Below are 10,834 nucleotides of genomic sequence, written 5' to 3' on the forward strand. Positions count from 1 at the left end.
CTAGGGGTGTAGTTCCCCTGCTTTTGTAGGCATACTCTCACTAGCTCTCCTCAGTCTAGCTCAGGTATAAATAGAAGTGTAACCATAGCAGCATAGATAGCAGCAGTGGAGGCACAGCTATGCCAAATAGAAACCTGCTTGGAGCCTGTGGGTATGCACTCAGCACTGCTAAGCCCTGTCTCCATTTTCACAACCTGTGCTACTGTGACTCTGCTGCTGTTTATACTCATGCTAACTGAATGAGAGCTAACGCCGATGTGTTTACATGAGCAGGGGAATCAGACCTGGCAATTGCTGACTTCTAAATGGCAACCACTGTTCAAATGTATTTTAATAATACCAACCAGCAGGAGAAATTAAAGAACCCTCAGAATACAGAATCTGGCCACTAGTAGCTCCACCCAGAAATCCCTGTGCAAGTTTTTCTTACCTAGAGCAGGAGCAATCAGCAGGGTGGCTGTGTGAGCCGGATGGGTTATGGACTTGTTTCTACATGGTGTTCGGAGCCATCAAGTCTCATTTAGTTCAGCGGGACCTTAGACTTCCAGCAGGAGTGAGTCTTTTAGTATCAAACCTGGTATGTGCATCAATATGTCAGCCACATCCCCAGTGCCTATTCCCAGTTTCAACTGAGGGCCTGCAGAGTGACCTCACAGTGGCTGTTGAGAGGAGCTGGAACAGGAATAAACCTTTTTCCACCCCTGTTGCTATGTACCAGGATTTTGGTGGATGCCTATGAATAAAACAATATGGTGGATATATATGCTTCTTATTTTACTCTTGGTGATATATAAATATAAAATTTAATCACAGAAAATACACTGCATGCTGAACAGTCAAAACAACATTTTGCTTTTATTTATTATTTGAAAGCAAAATTCAAAGCAGAATAGGAACACACAGTATCAGCTCTTCCTATAGGTCTGGAATCAGCCTGTTTTTACTGCTACCTGAATTTACTGTGAAAATTCAGTATTTTTTCCACTTATACCACTAATCTTGGCATTTTATTGAACACTGTCCTCTTAATCATTGCAACTTGCATTGCTGAAGCAAGCTAGATGCAGGTTTTCTATTCTAGAATAAATGGGAGATTAAATTTAATCACGTGCAATTTAAAATATGCATAAAACTAATCAGAATTGCTAAATTTTTTAATGACTTGTATGTTCCTCTATAAATGAGGCAAGCTTGAAACATTTTTATGACTCCTCTTGCAAAGTGTTCTCACATTTTTATAGTGCATATGGGTCATAAATAAGGATGCTTCATTGTTCATGCCCCGGTTTGTTGTCACAAGACTAATATTGTATGTAAAACTAGAAATGTAATAAACGATTCTACAATAAGTCAGACACTGGCTAATTTAGGCACTTACCCATTTATAAATGAAGTAGACATAGAACACCAAACACTCCTTTTTATGTTAACTAATCCATATTATTTTAGGTAGTGGAATACAGGAACAGCCCTACTGTGTCAGACCTGTGATCCATCTGCTTCAGTATCCTGTTTCTGACAGTGATTGGTAACATAAGCTACAGAGGAAGTGCAAGAAACCCTGCAGTAGATAGTTATGGGTTAACCCCTGTCCGCAAGGGAAAGTTTCTTTCTAAAACCAGTAAGTAGAAAGTGGTTTAAGCCCTAAAGCATGAAGGTCTACTTCACTTCTGAAACTTGTTATTTTTAATATATACAATTTAGTTCATTTAACATATATATTACAGGGAGTTACTTGACAATAGAAGAGTTCATGAAGAGTTCCTAGCAGGATCTACAGGATCCTATTAATCTCTGCATTTCCTCGGTTGTGACTACACAGCCCATGAGACTGCCTACTGCTCTAGGTTTGGAAAAAATCCCTTTCATGACTACTATCCTACCCCCATTGGGACTGAGATAAAAATAGGTCCCTGGATGTCTGTAATTATAGGGAAGTCTTTTCAACCTTCTAACCCCCACCAGAGGTCTGATGCAAGCAGTGGGGATAGATTCCCCAATTAGAGGCCTGATGGAAAGCTAAAAAACGTTTTCCTTGCATTTTTTGTTTATTTTTTGCACATATGGAAAATAGTCATTTTTCATCTCCCTGGATGATAGCTTTGGTTTGCAGTTGAACCAAGGAGAACCTGCTTTAGACTATGACTTTTCTAACTTTCTTCTCTGGCTAATTGAGATAAGTGGACCTACAAAATAGGATCACCATGTCATTGCAGTGTTATTGAATATGAAGGGTTGAGTAAAAGGGAACAGTTGTCATAGTTACCAACAACGTAGACAGCTAGAAGCTATTAGGGCCTGATTCTGATCTTCCTCACACAAAGGAAATGGAGTATTTACATGGAGTTATTCCTAATTTACAGTACTGTAGGTAAAATAGGAAAAATCTGCTGAAGTGTGCATGTTGGCTGAGAGGATATCTCTTAAAATGATACAAAGAGATGGAGTGGAATTCATCAAAGCATGAAAGGGGAGCAGAGATAGAGGGATGCTGCTGTTTTCCCACATTTATCTTTTTCTTGCTCTTTTTTTTTTTAAAAAAGCACTTGTAGCCTGATTCTCCATTCCCCTACATCTTGTGAAATTATTTAGGCCAGTGCAAAGTGAATACAGAGTGGGTATAAAATGCTTCCAAGTCATCCTGGCAGTGTTTTACATTCACTTTGCACTAGTATAAATGACTACACAAGGTTCAGGGAAATGAAAATATGCGGTCCTTGAAGTTCTTTTCTTCTTTTGACCCCGCACCACACTTAATTTTTCCTTTCCTGCCTCCTTTTCTTTATTTCATTTCCTTGATTTTTTGTAGCTTCAATACATATTTTCATAACAAACTCACATCCATCTCCCTCTCTTTCACCCATGTACACCCCTACACCCTACTAAGAGAGAAGGGAACAAAATATTTTACAGATCATTTATGCACTGTTTTATCACACAAGTAGTAGTAATTTGAGACTACCAGATATTGTAGAAAAGAATTGTATTTTCTTTTGACCACTATATGACTTTCTTTCCCCACATCTCCCCCAATTCACCCAAAAAGTTGGTAAACTCTGTTGATTATATGGGTACCAAGACTACAGTAAGTGGCATACAGAATTGTATTTCAACTTTGACCTTTGGTGTGATTTCTGCCATCTGTGTTTTTTCTGTTTCTTATGCCCCTTCTCAGTATCAGGATGAAAAAAGAAAGCTTTTAATGCAATGGCAAATTTGCAGTTTAGAAAAACACTTTTCAAAGTGCTTTTCAAGGTTAATAAGTGCAGATGACAGTGAAAATGATGTTCTTTCTCCTGTCTCAAGTTTCTAAAAACAAAACCACTCTCATCCATGCTGAAGCTATTTCTAGCACCAAAAAGCAAAGTTAAAGACAAGGATTTGCTGTAGAAATACTCTGAGCTTCAGCACTTACAGATATTCCTCTGGTAGGCAATGGATTTCTTTTGGTACATTGCTTATCTATTGTATCCATGTAAAAGCAAACAAAAAAAATATGCTTTAATCCTGAAGTTACAGTTTAAGGTTGGGAAAACTGGTCTATTTCCAGTTCAGGCTTTTTCAGCTTTATTCCATTTTAATTATTGTTAAATGTATTTCTTTTACAGTGCCAGACAGAATGCCACACATTTGAGATAGGAAGATGAGGAGTGAAATCCTGGCCCCATTGAGATCAATGGGAGTTTTACAATGGACTTTACAGAAACCTGAATTTCACCTGTTGTCTCTAAGAGCTTACAAGCTGAGGCCCCAGTACTGTCATTGGATCTGTGCAGTAAGAGCTCTGGGCCCGCACAGAATCCTCGTGAAGTGAATGGGGCTCTGTGCCAGTGAAAGGGTCCACCTGTGCAATTCCAGTTGCATGACTGGGGACTAATTTGTTAAGAAGATGATGGAACAGAGGAAGCAGCAAATCAAGTGTGGGGATGGGAGAAGAATGACAGAGTTTACAGCAAAAAATCTACACAGAGAAGATGGACAGATTTGAGGTTAAGGCCGGGGCATGGGATTCAAGAAATATGGGTTCAGATCCCTGCTCTGCTACAGACTTCCTTAGTGAGCTTGGACATGCTGCTTAATCTCTGTGCTTCAGCTTCCTAACTGTAACAAGGGAATAACAATTCCTTTGCCTGGATTATTCACTTATATTGTAAGATCTGTGGGGCAGGGAGTGTTTCTGACTGTGTTTGTAAAACTTCTAGCACAGTGGAGCCTTGATCTCTATTTTCCTACTGTAAATAATAAGTTTTCAATGTAGGCATTTGTGCAACATGGTGGAGCAAGTTTATATGTGGGCAGGGAGGTACTGTTTGTGTTGTTGCTTTTATTATCTTAAATAAATAATTATACAGATATAAAGCTAGCAATGACTTCAAATTTGAGAGAGAGAGAGGGAGACGAAGGTAGAGTAGGCAGGGTATATAGCTCACTAATAAATCTTTATTTACAGTTACATATTTATATTTACAGGGGAAACTTTGCTTTTGAAAGAGTAGTAGCAATAGAATTATTTTTGTGGCAGGATGATTTTATAAATGCTAGTGGTCTGAAACTGGTCAGCAGTTTGGAATGTTATACATTGTCCTGGGGATGATAAATTAGTGGGCAAAAGTGTAAGTGAAACAGGTTGAAGACCTGCTATGCCTTACCCTTCCACCCCCATGCACATTCAGGAATGGTTACAACAAACACCAGAAAAAATAATCAATTTTGAGCCAAAGACCAATCATAGAAAATTTCACACCAAAGGGTTAAAGATTGTCAAATTTATAAGTAATTGAAAATAAACAGAGGGTTATAATGGCAAGTGTTAGGCAACCTTAAATATAGATATCACTACTACTTTACCTGTAACAGTGAGGGTGTGTGGGTGAGGCTTAAACTTAAAAAGGAAGTAACATATGTAAAGGGTTTTTTAAAGATATACAAAGCATTTTTGGAAACATTTTTCTAGTATACACTTCCCCTTCTTTTCATCCAGAGGAAGAACATTTTTCTTTGCGTGTATCATCTCAGTTTTCAGTCAATTATTTGTATACAAAATTTCATTCCTACAAACCAGCTTTTATCCCCTTTACATTGTGATAGAGGGAAAAAAAATTGGAAGATCATGAAATAAGAGTCTAGATCACTCCTGACTGGGAGGCACTGAAGCAGATAGAATACTATATAGTAGTGGCACGAAGTCACTATAAAACCTCAAATTCATCACTTCAGCCTATTATTACACAAAGCACATTACAAATGTGAATTGTGGAACAAGAAAATTATAGTAAAACAAATTGTATTCCTTTTATTCCCACTCCCCACCTTCTATTTTCAGGCTCAGTATCTGAATTGGATTTTTAATGGCCAGACAGTACATTTCCATCACAGCAGTTTCCCTAACATTAATAAGATGCAGCAGTTCAGCCACAGTAATCAGATGTGACCTTTCGCAGTTTTAATCATATTTTTGCTCTAATTTGTAGGCTAGGTAGGAGTGAAACATTACAGTTGCCTTGTTTTGCTTGTGTCTCCCAGTTTTTTCTAAGATAGTCAGGGTATCATACTCATTAAGTGATGTATTTAATAGGTTCAGCTGTGGTTCAGTTCACTTTCAGGCTAATGGTGTGGGATTATAATGTTTTAAATGAGATTTACAACACAGAGATTCACTATGCTACTTAGTTATAAGGCCAGGAATCAGGAATAAAGTCTAGAGTGCAGATGTCCTCCAATTGCATAGAGCAAAGGGGTGGCAAAAGAGACGAAGAAACCACAATGGGTATGAAGGAGAAAAGGGGCTGCGTAGGATGCCACCTAGTTGCTTCTTCTGCGTAACCTCACTCTGCACAAAAAAGAGAAAACCAATGCAGAAAAACAGGGTGAAGCCTGGGGAAATAACAAGGATGCGTCACAGTCCAGTGTATGCTCCCAGCCAACATCATGGACTAGCCACACTGGAAAAATGCCTTTGGCAACCTTAGCTCATATTATACTATCTGTGACTCACTCAAGGAGTCACGGCATTCAGTCTGGAGCAGTGAGCCAATGGCAGCAGATTCAGTGACTGCACTGCACTGCCATGACTGGAAAGGAGTGCAGGGTAACATGGCAGTGACTTTCCTACCACCAATTCAAATGCATGAGGCTGGAAGCTGGGATCCCTGTGGTCTTTGGCCTTTGTTGTTCTTTCACTTGTGGTGACTCTACACCCCTCCCTCCCATGCTGTAGAGCCCAAGAAACTAATAACATAAGAACACTCCTCAAGGGTCAGATTGTGAGCCCCATACTTGCACGGGTGAGCAGTCACACCCCTGTGAGTAGTTCCATTAGGGTTGGGGGACTACTTTTGTGAGGTGCAGCTCCCCAGTGTTATTAAGGGACTCACAATCTTGTCCTAGGCAAGTAAGATCAATTCTTTTTATAATAAATAAAAACTAAAACTACAAATGTACCTTATTGACTGGTGTCATAGTTTAATCCAAACTCCGTGAAAAAATAATTAGGACATGAAAAACCCTACTTTTAGGTGCAAAAAGTATTGAAATTCAATGCAGAACTACTATCTGCAGTATGTAACCTATCATTTTAATCAACCTCTGTACCGGGTGACTAGAGGGTAGCTAATGTGATGCCAATTTTTAAAAAGGCTGCAGAGGCGATACTGACAATTACAGGCCAATAAGGCTAACTTCAATACCAGGCAAATTTGGTTGAAATGATAGTAAAGAACAGAATTATCAGATACACAGATGAACATGATTTCTTGGGGAAGAGTCAACATGGTTTTTGTAAAGGGAAATCATGCTTCATCAATATACTAGAATTTTTTGAGGGGGTCAACAAGCACAGGGTGAGCCAGTGGATATAGTGTACTTGGACTTTCAGAATGCATTTGACAGGGTCCCTCACCAAAGGCTCTCAAGCAAAGTAAGTGGTCATAGAATAAAAGGGGAGGTCCTTTCCTGGATCTGTAACTAGTTAAAAAATAGGAAACAAAGGGTAGGAATAAATGGCCAATTTTCAGAATGGAAATCCTGATTCCTTTACTCAGTCCACTCAGACAGCATGTCACTTACTACAATGGGAGACCAAACACTGAGCAAGGACCTCAGATTTGGCCCAGTTATTGACTCAGCATTTGCAGGATATGCTCAGATTTCAGGACCTTACAGGGTTGGACTGCTAGAAGACAGACAGGCAGTTGCACAATATGGTACAGTGGTCACTTCCAGGGCAGTAATTGTTTTTAATAGCTTTTCTGGTCCTTGTGCTGAGCAACTTTCAAATGTATGAATTTAATCACCAGATCATGGTGTGTTGTATTAAAAGGGAATGACATTTTGCACTGATATATATATAATACTTTTCACCAGGAAACCTAAGAGTACTTTGAAAAACATGGGCTTTAGGTTTCCAATTTGACTGCTCTGACAGGGTTATTCTACCATTATGTGTCTCCTCCCTCGTCTTCTTGGCTTCCCCAATGAATTCCATCCCCCCATCCTCCATGATTCAAACAACAGCTCCCTGTTGAAGTCTGATTTATTGGACAAATAGTAAATTCAGCAACTTTGAGGGGTTTATTCAATACAATTTAGCCAGTGGCAAAATCAGTTCATTACAGATGTGGAAATCACATTTTAATTAGTTTGTATGGTTACATAAGGTTCCCCCACCCCTTTTCTTTTCTTTTTTTTAGTACTTACCATAATTACTAGCAATAAATAGATATACTGATAGCCAAATGGTTATAGTTCTGTAATTGCAATTACTATCTAACCAGCTTCGGAAAACAGTGACCTGGCTTCTGAGTGATCAGGGAGCGTTTCTGGAGTGGGTTATTCCCTTGCTGGAAGTTACCCAGTAAAAGCAGGTAAGTTCAAACTTCCAGTCAAGCTGCTTCTCACACAGAGGGTCAGATCCTCCAATGCAACCAAAAGGCCCAATATCAGGAAAAGCTGTCAAAACGGGCTTTAGGCCATCTGTGTCAGCCTCCGATCCTTGGTTGGTTCATGTTATATGTATAAAACCCACGGAAAGGCACCCTAAATTATACCAGGGAAAGGGAAGGATGCTGCAGAGGTAGATGCATGCACTGAGTGCCACCTCTGTACTCAGATCTCCAGGAGACAATTCAGGCCCATGAAATACCCGGCAGCCACCATTATAGCCATGCTGATCCTTAGACTCGGCTACACTCGCTTCACCTGCCAGTTACCTCCGCATATGATAAGTCTGTAAGAAGAAATGTCCTGTCTTCCTAGAAATCAAATTTAACACTCAGCTTCTCCTCCATTTGATGTAAAGGTGTCACCACTATAGAAAGTGCTATTTCCTTAAAGTATATCAAGTACATGTTTTAATTAAGATATCTATCTTTTTGAAGTTAGAGGTTAAAAAAAACCCCACAATTTCCTTCTTCCTAGTATTGACATGCTTAAAATCCATCCTTTTTGACATCTGCCTTGTTCACTATTCCTTATGACTTGATTAAATAAAATTCTTGTTGCTTGAGTAAAAACAAATTCTTTTATAAAAATCATTAGATAGACCAGAAGTTTTCTTCAGTTTAGTGAATTCTGTTTCTCAGCCACCTTTGGAATCTCTGCAGTTTCTTAACTGGTATGAGAAGGGCTGTCATTGGTCCGGCACTCAAATAAATCTGGGCTCCCAAACCTGCTCTGTACATCCTACCTACCCTTAGCTTATAGGAGGAGAAGCTGATTTATTTTTTCACATGTTCTACATCTGCTCAATATTGGACTTTTTTTTTTTTAAGGTGAACGGTTTGTTGCTGGGTACATGCCTGAGAAATCAAGAGGAAAACACATATGGGGTTTTCTAACTAGTCTTAATATGTCTGTGAGTGTTTCCAACAGAACATTTAGAAGGTTAAAAAAGAATACTTACAATTCCTTACCTATGTTACTTAAGATTTTTTTTAAATCCTGTCAGATTCTATCTAATCTAATTTACATTTCGTTTGCTTTCTCCTTTCCTTGTTTGATGAACAAGGAAAGTGAACTAGTCCATTTCATTTTTGACTGTTCTCATTTTCTATTTGTTGGTCACTAGCACAATACTACAATGGTTGGGCTGTAAATACTGAAGAGAAATTTTTTTTTTTTTTTTTTTTTAGAAAAACAGCGGTTCTCACTGGAATTTAAGAAGATATGTTTATTGTTTTTAGGTTTTGTAAAATTTCAATTTTGATGCATATTTGGCACAATAAAGTTCCTTCAAATATCTGACTCTTGATGAGGAAAGTTTGCAAGAGACAATCTGAATTGTTAGTACTATTTCTTTCAAAAAGCTATAACAACAAAAACAACTTGAGTGGGACATAAATCTCTTCTATGTGATGACTGAATAGAAGAAGAGATTTTAAAGCCCTAGTCCTTCGAAGATTTATGCACATGCTTAGCTTTACACACTGTGAGCAGTCCCCTGGAATTCAGTGGAACCACCCACAGTGCATAAAATTAAGCACATATATAAGTCTTCGCAGTAGATGATTACTAACATGATAAAATTAAACTTTCTAAAAATGTTTGGGGACAAAGAAAACACTGAAACAATATTGAGAGGGAATTTTCATTTGCAGTAGCCTTAAACCTTGGAATTTCAATCTGTGTCAAATTATTTCCTGCAGGTATAGTATCTGGAAGTGTGTGTAGAGTTATCACATATTGTTCCATTTAAATAAATTACATACTGTATTGCTGTGACATTATTCCAGATTCAGTATGTTGACTATAGTATATAATCAAATAACACATAACGAGAAAATTAGTATGGAATAAGCATGATATCATTAAGGTCCGCTGTCCCCTGGAGGTAATAGAAAATGGGATTATCAGAGTTATGCAAATAACATAACACTCGATGGTTCCAACCTTTTCAAAATGAGACAAAGGCATAAATAAAAACTCAATTACTGTATATAAGCAGACAGGACTTGAATCAAAAAGGAGATGGCAGCATATGCTCCCCTCTGTCAGATTAGCTAGAGATGATAAAGGAGAAGGGACATTGTTGTGGTTAACTATTTACCATTTATACACCTACGGGACTCAAAGTTTTGCGTTGAGCCTATACTTTAGCATGTGAATATAAAGAATAGATTTGTGCTAACATCAGATAATTAATAAATTATCTTTTGTGCAAAAGGATAAATTTGGTGGACTGAAGGAAGACTATAAAAGACACTATCTACTAACAAGTCATTCAGCTGAGCAATTATCAGATTTGTTTGTCAGCTGGACCAAATACTGATCTCTTCACAAGGATGTATAAGAGGTGGGACGTGAACTGGTGGATTCTCAAAAGATCCTGGGACTTTGGCTGATGATCACTAAGGTGATTTGGCCCTCTGGCTAAACCTCAAACCCCACAACTACTAAAGTCACCATTTCTTGGTCAAGATGACCTGACCATCATAGAAAGGGTGGGGAAAGAGGAGACACCAGAGAGAATACAATGTATTAATATTCAGTTTATCATCATCTACATCTGTGGTTCTCAATCCATTTACCATTGTGTCTGCATATACAGCTCTCTATATATTATGTGGGCTGCATCCACACAATATATATGCCACCGGGATGGCCCTGAAGATGTCACATGGGCTGCAGATGTGCGCTGATTGGGCCACAAGTGGCCCACAGGTTGAGAACCACTGATCTACAGCCAAAGCAACCACTGATACTTCATCTGGCCCAGCTGCTTTCTCCTTTTCCATTTTTCCTAAGAGCTACTGCAACTGCTTCCTCCTGTATGAATTCTATCATGCCTCAGTTCAGCTTACGTGTTCTTAATTCCTCCCTTGGGTTCTCCTCATTCATC

Source organism: Emydura macquarii, unplaced genomic scaffold (assembly GCF_026122565.2).
Source record: "Emydura macquarii macquarii isolate MOO-44397 ecotype Brisbane River unplaced genomic scaffold, CSIRO-AGI_Emac_v2 contig_2636, whole genome shotgun sequence".
Taxonomy (NCBI): Eukaryota; Metazoa; Chordata; order Testudines; family Chelidae; genus Emydura; species Emydura macquarii.